The sequence below is a fragment of the Ranitomeya imitator genome, chromosome 4 (assembly GCF_032444005.1).
Source record: "Ranitomeya imitator isolate aRanImi1 chromosome 4, aRanImi1.pri, whole genome shotgun sequence".
Lineage (NCBI taxonomy): Eukaryota > Metazoa > Chordata > Amphibia > Anura > Dendrobatidae > Ranitomeya > Ranitomeya imitator.
Window position 1 is genome coordinate 461626091 of NC_091285.1, and position 14835 is coordinate 461640925.

Genomic DNA, 14835 nt, shown 5'->3' on the forward strand with positions numbered 1-14835 from the left:
TGCCAGCTGTTCCGCTGCTGTGTAGCCGGCAACGTGACCTGCAAACGCCACGCAGGCACATGAACTGAAATTAAAGGGACCCTGCCACCCACCCCAAGGTGTTTCTATGTATAACAGCTACCTTGTACAGCAGTAATGCTGCATTTGTACAAGGTGGCTGACTTTTTCTCCTTGCCAACGTGGAACTCAACACGTACAAAATGTGTCTCATTGAGACCATTCCACTGTCCCTGAGGTGTGACTTTCCTTTCTAATGGTACGCAGCACCACCCTTGGTAGCGCTGCCCGTCTTCTGACATCATTGGTTGGCTGCCTGTGCCTGTGCGTCCGCCCTGCCCGACACAACCCCCCTCGTTGTCTCATATATTTTGGCTGCGAGGGTGTGATTGATGGGCATGTGCAGTGCATATGTTCGCCTGTCTTAACTCATCTCCTTCCGCCTTCTTCAGACTGTGCGGCCTCATGGCCATGGCAGGCGATAAGGGATCAGCTGAGGCCGCCCAGTCTGAAGCAGGTGTAAGGACATGTGTGAGCGGCAAACATATTTACTGCACAAGGGCACGAATCCCAGCCACGCAGTGTGGTTTTTTGAAAACACACTGCGGATCTGGGATTCATGGGCATTGCTAACCGCACCGGCCAACATGAAATGAGGTGAGAAGACAGGCAGCGCTCACAGCGCATGGCCAAGGGATCACAATAGCGCAGATTCCTGTACAGCAAATAACAACGCTCAGGAGGCTGCGCCCAGCACCAAGGCGTTATTTATGTGCACCTGTGCTGTGTCTCCTTAAAAAGACAAGTCACGCCTCCAATACAGAACTGAACTACTGTTCAATGGGCTAAATTGTGTACGTCTTTCATTCTGCGTGTGCAATAAGCAAAACTTAAAGAGCATCCTTTAACTTGTGGAGCTTTACTGCTGCACAAGGTGTGGCTCTTCAACATTGTAACACCTGAGGGGGGGTTAAAGGTTACCTTTGAAATTGGTTCAAGTAGGCTTCCGCCTACACTCTGCTCCTCCTGCAGACCCTGGGCTCTAACTACGCCAGTTGGGGCCCGGAAGTGCTGGCTGCACAGAGAAAAACACCCACCATTGTGTCAGTGGGGTTCAGCACCGCCAGCTGTTCCCCTGCTGTGTAGCCGGCATCGTGTCCAGCACAAGCCACGCTGGCACAACCGACCAAAAGCTGCCACCAGTGCAGGCTTCGGCCTACACTCTGCTCCTCTCCTCCTCCTTCTGACCCTGGGCTATAACACCGCCAGTTGTAGCCTGGAAGTGCTAGCTGCACAGAGAAAAACACCCGCCAATGTGTTAGTTGGGTTCAGCACCGCCAGCTGTTCCCCTGCTGTGTAGCCGGCATCGTGTCCAGCACAAGCCACGCTGGCACAACAGACCAAAAGCTGCCACCAGTGCAGGCTTCGGCCTACACTTTGCTCCTCTCCTCCTCCTGCTGACCCTGGGCTATAACACCACAAGTTTTTGCCCGGACGTGCTAGCTGCACAGAGAAAAACACCAGTCAATGTGTCAGTGGGGTTCAGCACCGCCAGCTGTTCCCCTGCTGTGTAGCTGGCAACGTGTCCTGCAAACGCCATGCAGGCACCTGAACTAAAATTAAAGGGAACCTGGCCCCACCCCCCCAAGGTGTTTCTATGTATAACAGCCACCTTGTAGAGCAGTACTGCTGCATTTGTACAAGGTGGCTGATTTTTTCTCCTTGCCCACCTTGAATTAAACACGTAAAATATGTGTCTCATTACAGACCATTACAATGTCCCTGAGGTGTGACTTTCCTTTTTAATGACACGCAGCACCCCCCTTGGTAGCGCTGCCCGTCTTCTGACATCATTGGTTGGCTGCCTGTGCCTGTGCGTCCGCCCTGCCCGACACAACCCCCCTCGTTGTCTCATATATTTTGCCTGCGAGGGTGTGATTGATGGGCATGTGCAGTGCATATGTTCGCCTGTCTTAACTCATCTCCTTCCGCCTTCTTCAGACTGTGCGGCCTCGTGGCCGTGGTAGGCGATAAGGGATCAGCTGAGGCCGCCCAGTCTGAAGCAGGTGTAAGGACATGTGTGAGCGGCAAACATATTTACTGCACAAGGCCACAAATCCCAGCCACGCAGTGTGATTTTTTGAAAACACACTGCGGGCCTGGGATTCATGGCCATTGCTAACCGCACCGGCCAACATGAAATGAGGTGAGAAGACAGGCAGCGCTCACAGCGCATGGCCAAGAGATAACAATAGCGCAGACTCCTGAACAGCAAATAACAACGCTCAGGAATCTGCGCCCAGCACCTAAGTGTAAAATTTGACAACTGTGCTGCGTCTCCTTAAAAAGACAAGTCACGCCTCCACTACTGTTTTACAGTATAATGGGCTAAATAGTGTACGTGTTTTATTTAGCGTGTGCAATGAGCAAAATTAATAGAGCAACCTTTGACTTGTGCAGCATTAATGCTGCACAAGGTGTGGCTCTTGTACCTTGCAACACCTGAGGGGGGGTTAAAGGTAACTTTTGAAATTGGTTCAACTAGGCTTCGACCTACACTCTGCTCCTCTCCTCCTCCTGCTGACCATGGGCTCTAACACCGCTAGTTTTTGCCCGGAAATGCGCGCTGCACAGAGAAAAACACCAGCCAATGTGTTAGTGGGGTTCAGCACCGCCAGCTGTTCCCCTGCTGTGTAGCCGGCATCGTGTCCAGCACAAGCCACGCTGGCACAACTGACCAAAAGCTGCCACCAGTGCAGGCTTCGGCCTGCACTCTGCTCCTCTCCTCCTCCTGCTGACCCTGGGCTCAAACACCGCCAGTTTTAGCCCGGACATGCTAGCTGCACAGAGAAGAACACCAGCCAATGTGTTAGTGGGGTTCAGCACCGCCAGCTGTTCCCCTGCTGTGTAGCCGGCAACGTGACCTGCAAACGCCACGCAGGCACATGAACTGAAATTGAAGGGAGCCTGCCCCCCACCCCCAGGTGTTTCTATGTATAACAGCCACCTTGTACAGCAGTAATGCTGCATTTGTACAAGGTGGCTGACTTTTTCTACTTGCCAACGTGGAACTCAACACGTACAAAATGTGTCTCATTGAGACCATTCCACTGTCCCTGAGGTGTGACTTTCCTTTCTAATGATACGCAGCACCCCACTTGGTAGCGCTTCCCGTCTTCTGACATCATTGGTTGGCTGGCTGCGCCTGTGCGTCCGCCATGCCTGAAACAATGCTCCTCGTTGTCTTACTTATTTTGACTGCGAGGGTGTGATTGATGGGCACGAGCAGTGCATATCTTCGCCTGTCTTAACTCATCTCCTTCAGCCTTCTTCAGACTGTGCGGCCTCATGGCCGCGGCATGCGAGAAGGGATCAGCTGACGCCCAGTCTGATGCAGGTGTAAGGACATGAGTGACAGGCGAAAAAATTTACTGCACAAGGTCACGAATCCCAGCCCCGTAGTGTGACTTAAAGAAAAGACACTGCGGGTCTGGGTTTCATGGCCATCGCTAACCGCACCGGCCAACATGAAATGAGGTCAGAAGACAGGCAGCGCTCACAGCGCATGGCCAAGGGATAACAAGAGCGCAGACTCCTGTACAGCAAATAACAACGCTCAGGAAGCTGCGCCCATGCACCAAGGTGTTATTTTGGACACCTGTGCTGCGTCTCCTTAAAAAGACAAGTCATGCCCCCAGTACTGTTTGACAGAATAATGGGCTAAATAGTGTACGTGTTTTATTCAGCGTGTGCAAGGAGCAAAATTAATAGAGCAACCTTTTACTTGTGCAGCATTAATGCTGCACAAGGTGTGTCTCTTGTACCTTGCAACACCTGAGGGGGGGTTAAAGGTTACCTTTGAAATTGGTTCATCTAGGCTTCGGCCTACACTCTGCTCCTCTCCTCCTCCTGCTGACCCTGGGCTCTAACACCGCTAGTTTTTGCCTGGAAGTGCTAGCTGCACAGAGAAAAACACCAGCCAATGTGTTAGTGGGGTTCAGCACCGCCAGCTGTTCCCCTGCTGTGTAGCCGGCATCGTGTCCAGCACAAGCCACGCTGGCACAACAGACCAAAAGCTGCCACCAGTGCAGGCCTCGGCCTACACTCTGCTCCTCTCCTTCTCCTGCTGACCCTGAGCTCAAACACCACTAGTTTTTGCCCGGAAGTGCTAGCTGCACAGAGAAAAACACCAGCCAATGTGTTAGTGGGGTTCAGCACCGCCAGCTGTTCCCCTGCTGTGAAGCCGGCAAAGTGACCTGCAAACGCCACGCAGGCACATGAACTGAAATTGAAGGGAGCCTGCCCCCCACCCCCAGGTGTTTCTATGTATAATAGCCACCTTGTACAGCAGTACTGCTGCATTTGTACAAGGTGGCTGACTTTTTCTCCTTGCCCACGTGGAACTCAACACGTACAAAATGTGTCTCATTAGAGACCATTACAATGTCCCTGAGGTGTGTCTTTCCTTTCTAATGGTACGCAGCACCACCCTTGGTAGCGCTGCCCGTCTTCTGACATCATTGGTTGGCTGCCTGTGCCTGTGCGTCCGCCCTGCCCGACACAACGCCCCTCGTTGTCTCATATATTTTGACTGCGAGGGTGTGATTGATGGGCACGAGCAGTGCATATCTTCGCCTGTCTTCACTCCCCTCCTTCCGCCTTCTTCAGACTGTGCGGCCTCATGGTCGTGGCAGGCGATAAGGGATCAGCTGAGGCCACCCAGTCTGAAGCAGGTGTAAGGACATGTGTGAGCGGCGAACATATTTACTGCACAAGGCCACGAATCCCAGCACCGCAGTGTGACTTTATGAAAAGGCACTGTGGGTCTGCGATTTATGGCCATCGTTAACCGCACCGGCCAACATGAAATGAGGTCATAAGACGGGCTGCACTAACAGGGTATTGCCAAGGGATAACACAAGAGCGCAGACTACTGTACTGCAAATAACAACGCTCAGGAATCTGCGCCCAGCACCTAGGTGTAAATTTTGACACCTGTGCTGCGTCTCCTTAAAAAGACAAGTCACGCCTCCACTACTGTAAGACAGTATAATGGGCTAAATAGTGTACGTGTTTTATTCAGCGTGTGCAATGAGCAAAATTAAGAGAGCAACCTTTGACTTGTGCAGCATTAATGCTGCACAAGGTGTGGCTCTTGTACCTTCCAACACCTGAGGGGGGGTTAAAGGTTACCTTTGAAATTGGTTCAGCTAGGCTTCGGCCTACACTCTGCTCCTCTCCTCCTCCTGCTGACCCTGGGCTCAAACACCGCCAGTTTTTGCCCGGACATGCTAGCTGCACAGAGAAGAACACCAGCCAATGTGTTAGTGGGGTTCAGCACCGCCAGCTGTTCCCCTGTTGTGTAGCCGGCATCGTGTCCAGCACAAGCCACGCTGGCACAACTGACCAAAAGCTGCCACCAGTGGAGGCTTCGGCCTACACTCTGCTCCTCTCCTCCTCCTGCTGACCCTGGGCTCAAACACCGCTAGTTTTTGCCCGGAAGTGCTAGCTGCACAGAGAAAATCACCAGCCAATGTGTTAGTGGGGTTCAGCACCGCCAGCTGTTCCCCTGCTGTGTAGCCGGCAACGTGACCTGCAAACGCCACGCAGGCACATGAACTGAAATTGAAGGAAGCCTGCCCCCCACCCCCAGGTGTTTCTATGTATAACAGCCACCTTGTACAGCAGTACTGCTGCATTTGTACAAGGTGGCTGACTTTTTCTACTTGCGCACATTGAACTGAACACGGAGAAAATGTGTCTCATTGAGACCATTCCACTGTCCCTGAGGTGTGACTTTCCTTTCTAATGATAAGCAGCACCACCCTTGGTAGCGCTTCCCGTCTTTTGACATCATTGGTTAGCTGGCTGCGCCTGTGCGTCCACCCTGCTCGAAACAACGCCCCTCGGTTTCTTATTTATTTTGTCAGAGAGGGTGTGGTTTATGGGCACGAGCAGTGCATATGTTCGCCTGTCGTCACTCATCTCCTTCCGCCTTCTTCAAACTGTGCAGCCTCATGGCCGCGGCATGCGAGAAGGGATCAGCAGAGGCCGCCCAGTCTGAAGCAGGTGTAAGGACGTGTGTGAGCGGCGAAAATATTTACTGCTCAAGGCCACGAATCCCAGCACCACAGTGTGACTTTATGAAAAGGCACTGTGGGTCTGGGATTTATGGCCATCGTTAACCGCACCGGCCAACATGAAATGAGGTCATAAGACAGGCAGCGCTAACAGGGCATTGCCAAGGGATAACACAAGAGCGCAGACTCCTGTACAGCAAATAACAACGCTCAGGAAGCTGCGCCAAGCACCAAGGCGTTATTTGGGACACCTGTGCTGCGTCTCCTTAAAAAGACAAGTCACGCCTCCACTACAGTTTGACTGTAGAATGGGCTAAATTGTGTACGTCTTTCATTCAGCGTGTGCAAGTAGACAAATTAATAGAGCAACCTTTGACTTGTGCAGCATTAATGCTGCACAAGGTGTGACTCTTGTACTTTGTAAGACCTGAGGGGGGGTTAAAGGTTTCCTTTGAAATTGGTTCAACTAGGCTTCGGCCTACACTCTGCTCCTCTCCTCCTCCTGCTGCCCCTGGGCTCTAACACCGCAAGTTTTTGCCCGGAATTGCTAGCTGCACAGAGAAAAACACCCGCCATTGTGTCAGTGGGGTTCACCAACGCCAGCTGTTCCACCACTGTGTAGCCGGCAAAGTGTCCTGCAAACGCAACGCAGACACAAAGCTGCCTCCAGTGCAGGCTTCGGCCTACACTCTGCTCCCCCTGCTTACCCTTTGCTCCAACACCGCTAGTTGGGGCTCTAGGAAGACAATCTTTAATAGGCAATGCATCAGGGTTCCAGCAGCTGGTTCTCGCCAGTGTTTTTGTCACGGGTACTCCCTCGTGCCCAGCCTGGTTCCAGCACCGTCAGCTGTTTCCGGGTACTGTCAAACTCACTGAGACACCTATGCGTTGCCCCGTCGTGTTGCGGTCGAGTTAGCCAACTCCAGGGTGCCTCCAGTTTAGGAGCTTCCTATGTGGGCTGCATGAATTGGTAGTCAAGGCTGGTTCTGTAGTGCCAGTAGGCCAAGCTCCCCCTGTAGGACTGTTGGGGTTCGGTAACTGTGGCTGCCTCACGGCCTAGCTGTTCTCTCCTCTCCTGTGGACCTTCGGGTCCACCACCTGGTTCCAGCACCGTCAGCTGGTTCCGGGCCGAGCCTTTGGCTTAGGTGCCTCCTCCTGGGTATCCGAGTTCCGCCAACGTCAGGCGGTCCTTGGTAGTGCTTTTAAGCGCGGGCACCTACAGCTTAGTAACCAGGTTCCAGCACCATCAGCTGGTCCTCGGTCGTGCCATTGGCTCTTGCACACTGGGGCGACGCATCCGGGTTCCAGCACCGCCAGCTGGTTCTCGGCAGTGTTTTTGTCACGGGTACTCCCTCGTGCCCAGCCTGGTTCCAGCACCATCAGCTGTTTCCGGGTAGTGTCAAGCTCAATGAGACGCCTATGCTTGCCCCGTCGTGTTGCGGTCGGGTTAGCCAACTCCAGGGTGTCTCCAGTTTAGGAGCTTCCTATACGGGCTGCATGAATTGGTAGTCAAGGCTGGTTCTGTAGTGCCAGTAGGCCAAGCTCCCCCTGTAGGACTGTTGGGGTTCGGTAACTGCGGCTGCCTCGCGGCCTAGCTGTTCTCTCCTCTCCTGTGGACCTTCGGGTCCACCACCTGGTTCCAGCACCGTCAGCTGGTTCCGGGCCGAGCTTTTGGCTTAGGTGCCTCCTCCTGGGTATCCGAGTTCCGCCAACGTCAGGCGGTCCTTGGTAGTGCTTTTTAGCACGGGTACCTCCTGCTTAGTAACCGGGTTCCAGTAACGTCAGCTGGTCCTCGGTAGTTCCATTGGCTCTTGGACCTTCGGCTACCCATCCGGGTTCCAGTACCGTCAGCTGGTTCTCGGCAGTGTCTTTTGCTCTTGTACCTTCTGCTCCCCATCCTGGTTCCAGAATTGTCAGCTGGTTCCGGGCAGAGCCTTTGGCTTAGGTGCCTCCTTCTGGGTATCAGAGTTCCGCCAACGTCAGGCGGTCCTTGGTAGTGCTTTTTAGCACGGGTACCTCCTGCTTAGTAACCGGGTTCCAGTAACGTCAGCTGGTCCTCGGTAGTTCCATAGGCTCTTGAACCTTCGGGTAGCCATCCGAGTTCCAGTTCCATCAGCTGGTTCTTGGCATTTTCTCAGCCTTCTTGTACCTTCTGCTACATTTTCAAGTTGAAGACCCTAAAGTCGACGACCCGGAAGACCACCCCGATGACGACGAAGACGGCGGAGACGACGACGGCGCAGACGACGACGGCGTAGACGACGACCCTGGAGACGACGACCCTGGAGACGACGACATGGAAGACCGAGAAGCAGAAGAACAAGAGGCTGCAGAACAAAGAGCAGAAGAACATTAAGCATAACACTTAATATCAGAGCAAAAGATATTATCTAAATTATATGCAGAAGAAGACTAAGCAGTGTATGGGGGTGAGTCCGTTCCTCCTCGTGGTGCCCCTGGATAAAGCCTGATGCTGCAGGCCAAACTGAACGCGGACAAATGTAACTTTTGTGACTGGCAGAACGGAAGGTGTAATCTTCAAACTTTTATAGATAACAACTACGGGAATGCCTGTCACAAATGAGAATATGATGAAGAAGTAGAATAGGAAGAATAATAATAGTTGAATAAAATGAATATGAAGAATGTAATAAAAAAAAAATAGGTAGAAGATGAAGAGGAAAATGAATAAGGTGAAGAAAGTTGATGTCAAAGATGCTGATGATGATGAAGATGAAAGTGTGGGAAAAGTAAAAAAAATAAGGGGAGGGGCGTGGAATAGTGAAACATCAATATCTGACAAAATAAAAAAAAAATTACATAGTCAATATCTTTGTCACTACGAACGTCTTTAAAAAAAAAAAAAAAAAAAAGGTTATTCTATTTGATTGCGCTAAACCTATATGACTTTAATGTCTCCGCCACCTCCCCAAATACATCCTGCATTATTCTTTGTTGTTTTCCTTCATGTAGAATGAACCTACAAAGAAAGAAAGGGTTTATTTTAATTCCGATATTTTGGTCCCATTGACTTGCATTGGGATCGGGTATCGGTATCGGCGATATCCGATATTTTTTGAATATCGGCCGATCCAATCCGATACTGATACTTTCCGATATCGGAAGGTATCGCTCAACACTAGTCACCAAGGTTGGCTGATAAGAGATACGGCCATCAGCTTTCAGGGCTGATATATAGCATTCTATAATGCTGTATATCTGCCCCCAACCTGACCTGTAAGAGAAGAAAAATAACTTTTATTATACTCACCTGCGGGGCAGTCCGGTGCGATGGGCTTCGCTGGTCTTGGTCCGGCGCCTCCCATCTTCTTACAATCCCCATCCTCCAGTTTGCTTCATGTGGATGATGTGTCCCTTTGTCATCCACACAGCCTTCTCAGCACTGCACTCCTGTGCAGATGTACTTCTCTGTCCTGTCGAGTGCAGATCAAAGTACTGCAGTGCGCATGCTCAGGGGCTCTTTGACCTTTCCTGGCACCTGTGTACTGCAGTACTTTGCTCTGCCCTCAACAGAGCATAGAAATGCGCTTGCACAGGAGTGCAGTGCTGAGGAGATGTGTTATCCACACTAAGCAAGCAGTAGGGCGGCATCGCAAGAAGAAGGGAGGCGCTGGATCAAGAAGAGCGACACCCATCGGCTGTATATCAGCTCTGAAAGGTTATGAATGCTTCTCATATTGGCCAAACCTGGTGACAGGTTCAGTTTAACTAGTGTCTCTGTCCTGTCGAGTGCAGATCAAAGTACTGCAGTGCGCATGCTCAGGGGCTCTTTGACCTTTCCTGGCACCTGTGTACTGCAGTACTTTGCTCTGCCCTCAACAGAGCATAGAAATGCGCTTGCACAGGAGTGCAGTGCTGAGGAGATGTGTTATCCACACTAAGCAAGCAGGAGGGCGGCATCGCAAGAAGAAGGGAGGCGCTGGATCAAGAAGAGCGACACCCATCGGCTGTATATCAGCTCTGAAAGGTTATGAATGCTTCTCATATTGGCCAAACCTGGTGACAGGTTCAGTTTAACTAGTGGTTTGACCTACTCAGGATAGGACATATATCTGGTGCAGCCTGTTCAGCTGCACCGGTCCTCAGAGGAGTGCCGTTACAGGGTGATTAATAATGATTGCAATCTGGCCAGTCACTTGGAGCCTAAGGCTTCTGTAAGGAGGAAGACCAGGCTGCGGGTACCTGTATTGAGCCAGGTCCGGAACTATAGAGGCTGCTTCCCATGTTGCCAGGGAAAGGAATAGAGAACCAGACAGGTCACATGACCCAGGAAGAGGGGGCATGTTTAAGCCGGAAACAGAGCAAACAGCGCGCAAAGTGAGTTTGTGGCCGGCAGTGTGAGCAGAACCAGGCATGCAGCACGCTCAACAGGGTGACAGACAGCGCGGAGATGAGCCTCAGCAAAGATTAAGCGAGTGCTCCAGATGGACAGTGAGTGTGCAGAGCGCCGTGCGCCTGACTAAGCATAAGTCCACACACATGAAGAGAAGCGTGGGCCAGTTATAGGACATTGTAAGGTGATGTGTGCTATCCAGCAAATGGAACTGCACTTAAGTCAGCACAGAAGCTTCTGCATCTTTTCCCGCTTTGATTGCAAGGGCTTATGGACTGGGGGCTCAGTGAGTAAAACCGGAGACTGCCCGCTGCCGCCAGAAGACGGATCGCTAACCTTGGACCCCATCAGAGGACCCTACACTGGCCACTGCCAGTACTACAACCCTCAGCGGATCATCTGCGGTGGAGGACCATAAGGGCACTGTGACATGCAGAAATAGTGCTAACTGCTGTTGCTTCAAAAGCATCAAGCAACAAGAGGGGTTAACACAGTCACAGAAGTCATACAAGTAAAAGGTCGTAATAATAGGTTGTTGTTAATGTTTATGAATGTTATGTCAATATGTATATGAAGTGACATGACTCCCACCACTGTGTTAGAATTGGCCAGATCGATCAATTGAGGCAAATGTTGAGGATGACATTCAAAAAGGAGGGAAGAGTGTGACATGCAGAAATAGTGCTCACTACTCTTGCTTCAAAAGCCTCTCGCAACTAGAGGGGTTAACACAGTCACAGGAGACAGGGAGTGGTTAGCAGAGCCCCAGGGGGATTGTGGGAAACTTGTTTACTGTTTGGTCAGTAGCCAAAGGAATGAGTGGTGTGTGATCTCTCTCACAGAAGTTCAGGCAAGTGAACCATAGGGACACAGGATTCCATTGCAGAGTGGAGTTTGGCTAACCCCCTGTACTGCTAGTTGAGGAAATCTAACAGGAGCAGGAAGCTAAGGACTGGAAGAAGTTGTGTTACAGAGATCATCTCCCTCAGCAAACCCTCCCCCCTCCTCCATTACACTGTGCTGGAAAGAATGCTGTGTACTACTCTGCTTTTGTAAAGAGTTTTGATCTGTGCTTAACTTTGCTATTAAAAGAGACTGTTAGTCAATGTGCCTCTAAGAAGCAGCTGTACTGTTTGTAAAGCCTGTGCTTAAGAGACATGAATTGTACTAGATGTGTTGTGACATCAAACTACACAGTTCAAGTTCATGAGGACTCTATCAATTGCATCTGTGTGAGCAAGTGGATCCATCTTGTGCCTGAGGAAGCTGCAGTGCATGGTCGCCCTGAGTAACGGTTCCCCCAGAGTTCCAAAGAATTCATGAGACCTCTCCTGCCCCTATCTGAACCTAGCAGCGTACACGTAACATTGGTGGCCCTTATGGGGAATTCTGAGCGGGAATTAGCTTGTAGAGGGAAAAGAGGCAAAGTGACTGGAAAATACAGCAGCACAGCCCCTAAACTTAACTCTGCTACACCAGTTAAAGGGGACCAGCTCTAAAGCCGCACAGCAACTCAACTCAACTTTGCTTCACCAGTTAAAGGGGAACAGCCCTAAAGCAGCACAGCACCTCAACTCAACTCTGCTACACCAGTTAAAGAGGACAAGCCCTAAAGAAAATTCACTAGCAGCAATGGATGTGGAAATACAAATGGACAGGATCAGTGAACTGCTTCTTCAGTTAACATGTGAAAAATTGAGAACAGTAGCAGAACATATAAAGATGTAAGAACAGATCTCTAATGCCCGCTCCCGCAGACAACTTGCAGCCACCATTAATACACAGATGGATGAGCTGGGGGAGAAAAAAGCTGAAGATATCATGGAGACGTTCCTCCAGCAGCTAAGATAGTTTCTAACCGGGATGAAGTTGGAAGATGGAGGGGCGGTGCCAATTACCAAGAGCGTGAATCTCCTCCCACAGATGGAACTACAGGAATTGAAAGAACAATTCAAAGCTTTAACAACAGCCCTGCAGAAATCTACCCAACCCTGTGAACATGTGACAGACTCTAATCGAACCTTTAACCTGCTTGGGTTTGATAAATCAGGGAAACAGTATTCTCCAACACCACAATTCACCATAAGGAAAGAGTTCAAGATCTTGGGACAGATTGGAGAGTGTGAGAAGAAAGAGAAACTGTCTTATATGATCTTTATTCCACCAGATCAATGCAGGATAATTGAAAGGCTACCAGCTAGATGAGATCAGTGAGGGGGTGGTAAAAGCAATTAGCCCAGGAATAAACCTCCACAGTATGCTAGAGATGAAAAGTCAATTGACCCGACCACAGTTGAAGATGATTTTAAAAGGACACTATAAATAAGAGAGTCCTGCAGAATTGTTCCACTGACTCATTAACATCTCACAGGACAATAATGAATCTCACCAAAGTTTCTTGTTCAGAGCAATAGAACGTAAGGATAGATTGTTGTTCGCATGCAGAAGTGTAGGGACGGAGGAGAAGTTTGATGCTGGGCTAGTTCAGAAGAAGTTCTTGCAATCGTTTGGAACAGGCTTAATCAGCAAAGATATTAAGTTACAGCTGAAACAGTACTTAGATCCTGGCATTCTGGACGAAGTCCTAACTGAAAAAATGAATGAGGCAGCTAGTATTGAGTCAGAGAGCAAACAGAAGTTAAAGAAGGGCTCCGCTCCTAAAACCACCAAAATGAGTCAGCTGAAGTTGGAGACCCCCAGTTGCTAGTCCAAAGATCATGATGAAAACCCTCCAGTACCACCACTGAGAGTGAACCTTGAACCACCGACAAAAGGGAGGACAGCCAGAGCTGACTGGGAAGAAGTAATAGAAGAACTGCGAGCTGAGCTGATGGAGGTGAAAGAGTTGATTCGTTCCAAGCCAGAATCTATATCTCTCAGACCAAGGAGTGGGTTCCAAAACAGAAGATACCCGGCTTGTGAGGTGTGCCATTCATCAAATCAGAGTGCGGTATGTGTCAACTGTTAAAGATGTGGTGAAGAAGGACATTATGCCAAGGAATGCCAATGGTCACTGTCGTTTGGGTTAAAAGACAGGAGGTTGCCAGTGCGGGGCGACTGGTAACCATGACACAGAGGAGGCCCTAGAAGCAAATTCAAATCCCACCAACCCCCAGAATGGCGCATGAGGTAAAACAGCTGCATCAGCACTATCACCAAGTGTGTTCCAGTCTACAACAACTGCAAGAGACACAGGGGCATCAGTTACTTAATGCCCAGTGCGGAGGTCTAACGTCATACTCTGGGGAGGAGGATTCCTCGGTCAGTAAAGATAGCCTCATCAGCCTAATTGGTGAAAGGTGCTATAAACAGTGCCAGCTAGATGGACTCCTGGTAAAAGCACTGTGGGATAAAGGAGACCAAGCAAGCTTTTAAAGGGACTCTGTCACCTGAATTTGGAGGGAACAATTTTCAGCCATAGAGGCGTGGTTTTCGGGTGTTTGATTCACCCTTTCCTTACCCGCTGGCTGCATGCTGGCTGCAATATTGGATTGAAGTTCATTCTCTGTCCTCCGTAGTACATGCCTGCACAAGGCAATCTTGCCTTGCGCAGGCATGTACTACGGAGGACAGAGAATGAACTTCATTCCAATATTGCAGCCAGCATGCAGCCAGCGGGTAAGGAAAGGGTGAATCAAACACCCGAAAAACCCGCCTCTATGGCTGAAAATTGTTCCCTCCAAATTCAGGTGACAGAGTCCCTTTAAATGAAGAATGGAGAACTAGTCACCTGCCACATACCTTCCTTCGGTCGCTAAAGGAACTCTTAGGACCAGTGGAAGTCCATGGCAAAGCTATCAACCAGACCGAAATTCCTTTCATCCTTTCATAGGCTGGGTGGAAGTGACTTTCCAACTCACGGTCACGAAGAACAGCAATACCATTAAAATTTTGGTATCTTTTCTTGTGACCAGTGATCAGAACGTGGCAGAGGATCCTATCCTGGGTTATAATGTAATTAATGAGGTCATCAAAAAACACAAGTCAGGGAAACTGATGGTGGATACAATTGCCCCATCATTCACCATATCCAACGTCGTGGCAGAAAATGTGATTCATAGAGTAAAGAAAGTATGGAATACAATGGACCTGGAAGAAGTCAAGGTAGGCCTGCGCTCAACCATCATCACTGCAAACCAAATGGCGGGAGTGAGGTGTAGAGTCCAGGTGGAACCGGGAAGAAAAGTCCAGAAGAGACTGTGCTTACGATTCCTACTGCTGCGTTTGCCCAAGTGACAGTGCCGGCCACCTCGGGATCCTGGGATTCCCCAGTATCCCTGGAACACTTGTGTGCTGAAGATCTAGCGGTAGTAAAACAGATGCAGAGAGAAGAGTGTTATGCATTTTCTAAAGATGACTCTGATATAGGCTGCATTCCATTGTTTCAGTTGAAAATTACTTTGA